The 2,727-nt window shown below is 38.8% G+C and overlaps 1 long non-coding RNA gene across 1 annotated transcript; it reads left to right on the top strand.

Moving 5' to 3' along the window:
* Nucleotides 1-585: 585 nt before the first annotated feature.
* LOC147033781 (uncharacterized) lies at nucleotides 586-2,099 on the top strand. Its single transcript, XR_015058665.1, has 3 exons — nucleotides 586-826; nucleotides 920-1,078; nucleotides 1,447-2,099. It is a non-coding gene; the product is annotated as an uncharacterized LOC147033781 (long non-coding RNA).
* The last annotated feature ends 628 nt before the right edge of the window (nucleotides 2,100-2,727 follow it).

The following is a 2,727-nucleotide window of genomic DNA, read 5'->3' as shown; positions in this document are numbered from 1 at the left end:
AAGTTTTGTTTCAAATGTTTTCAGTTCGTGCCATGAAAATGAGGAAGTGTTTTTTTTGACACGGTCGTGCTGTGTGAATGAGGAAGTGTTTTTGGACAGTCATGCTGTGAAAAAATAGGAACTATTCTGTGAGACAAGGTCTCGTGTTTATATTTTATCTCAGAACACGAACTGAAAACATTTGAATCAAAACCATTTTAGGGTATTTTAAGTATGTTTTAAAAATGATTCATACAATTTGAGAATATATCTCCCAGTTATTTTCCAAGCTGTCTCTCCCGAAGTGTCATTTCCTGTGGCCACACCCAATGATTAAGCAATCTCCTCATCGTTGCTTCATAAGTGATTCGCCAGACAAAGTTTCTGCCAGACGGGATTTTCATTTTTACAACTGAGACATGAGCGATCTTTCTTCCGCGAACAAATCAGCTCAACACAAAGTTGGTAAGCCTGTGTATAGGTTCCTCTTTGAACGATGAAGCAATTGATTATAAATTAAATCGTGATAATTCTGATATATATATATATATATATATATATATATATATATATATATATATATATATATATATATATATTTTTTTTTTTTTTTTCTTGGCAGGTCCTTGGAAGAAGAGCAGTTTACATATCACGACGAGGTGCATGAAATTAATGCTCTTATTGAAGAGGTCAATCATCTTAGAAGAGAATTGAAAAACATTTTTAAAGACTGACACGACCTCTTATCACGGCCTCTGATCTTTTTGCCATCTTGTACCAATGGTAAAAAAAACTGAGACATGGACTCACTCTCTTCCGATGAAGATAACAGCTCACTACAAAGTTGGTAAGTTTGTGTATGGTTTCCTCTTTGAACAATGAAGCAATTGATTATTAATTAAATCGTGATAATGCGAAAATATATATTTTTTCCTGGCAGGTCCTTGGAAGAAGTGGAGTTTACATATCACGATGAGGTGCATCAAATGAATGCTCTTATTGAAGAGGTTAATGATTTTAGAAGAGAATTGAAAAACATTTATAATGACTGGTACGAAGTCTTATCACGGCCTCTGATCTCGAATAAATTAAACCAATGGTGAGACACGTGTGTGTGTGTGTGTGTGTGTGTGTGTGTGTGTGTGTGTGCGAATATATGTGTGTGTGTGTGTGTGTGTATATATAAATAAATATATATATATATATATATATATATATATATATATATATATATATATATATAAATAAATATATATATATATATATATATATATATATATATATATATATATATATATATGTGTGTCTGTGTGTGTAAATGTGTGTATGTGTGTGTGTCTCTTTCCCTGTCTGTTTGTCTCTCTCTATCTCTCCCTGTCTGTTTGTATGTCTCTCTGTCTGTCTTTCTACCTACCTCTCTCTGTCTGTCTCTCCATCTATACCCTTGACTCATTATTTTTTTTTCAGCGCTATCACACAACATCAGCTGTTGAAGCAATGTGGTACAACACATGATTTTCTGGAGGTAAATGTTTCTGAATTATTATTTGGTTATTCTTTTATTAATATCACTCTCTCTTTGGAATGTCGTCTTATGTTGGTTGCATCATTAGTTTGGACGCGGTTTTACCAGTACACTGGAATTCATTTTATTGACCTTGGAAGGATGACAGGCTGAGTCGGCCTCCTGGTGTGTTAATTCAGTGGTCAACGAGGCTTGAACTTAGAACCAACAACAGGCTTACTCATATTACCATGTAATTATCTTTATAAAACCTAATTATTATCCACTTTTTGTTTCAAAACAGAATATGGTGTCTGAGTTTCGAAATCACAAGACATCTGAAGAAGATTGCTGGGAAAGATTATACATTCTCGCAAATGAATATTTAATATTTGCAATTTTGATTAATTATATTTGTTTTGTTTACAATTACTTGATTTTGAATTTCAAAAAAAGGATTGAGACATGAAGGAAAGGGAGGGAGGGGTGGGGGGGGTAGGTGCGCTCCCCCAACGACCCATCACCCCTCATCCCACCCCTCCCCTCCCCATGTGTGTGTGTGGGGAAGGGTGGGGGTGGGATGAGGGAGGTGGTGGGTCAAAGGTGGGGGCGCACAGGGGGGATAAGGGGTGGGGCTTGTGTGGGTGGGGTTTATGTGGGCGGGGCTTCGGTGTGGGCGGGGCTTGTGTGGGTGGGGTTTATGTGGGCGGGCTTCGGTGGGGTTTATGTGGGTGGGGCTTCGGTAGGGTTTATGTGGGTGGGGCTTCGGTGGGGTTTGTGTGGGAAGGGTTTATGTGGGCAGGGTTTATGTGGGCGGGGCTTCGGTGGGGCTTATGTGGGAGGGGTGAATGTGGATGAGGTTTGTGTGGATAAATGGATGGGTGGAGAGATGGGTGGATGGGTGGATGGGTGGAGCTTGTGTGGATGGGTGGATAATTTTTTAATTAAATAAACATGTTGTGTGTGGGGAACTAATTAACTAATCACTAATTATGTGAATATGATGAATATGGGTGGAGCTTGTGTGGAGCTTGTGGGGGGTTTGTGTGTGGTGGGGTTTGTGTGGGGTTTGTGTGGGGTTTGTGTGGGGTTTGTGTGGGGTGGGGTTTGTGTGGAGCTTGTGTGGGGTGGGGTTTATGTGGGTGGAGTCAAAAAGGGGCGGAGTCAAAAAATTTCAATTTATCTTTGTCTTTTGTAATTCCTGTGAATAAAATGAACCTAAAATCTCTTACCCTTCCAAATCA

This window comes from Eptatretus burgeri, chromosome 1, assembly GCF_056783735.1.
Source record: "Eptatretus burgeri isolate ZD-2024b chromosome 1, Ebu_testis_v1, whole genome shotgun sequence".
In the NCBI taxonomy this organism is placed as follows: domain Eukaryota; kingdom Metazoa; phylum Chordata; class Myxini; order Myxiniformes; family Myxinidae; genus Eptatretus; species Eptatretus burgeri.
The sequence above is the reverse complement of the archived record's forward strand: the minus strand, read 5'-3'. Positions and strand labels throughout refer to the sequence as shown.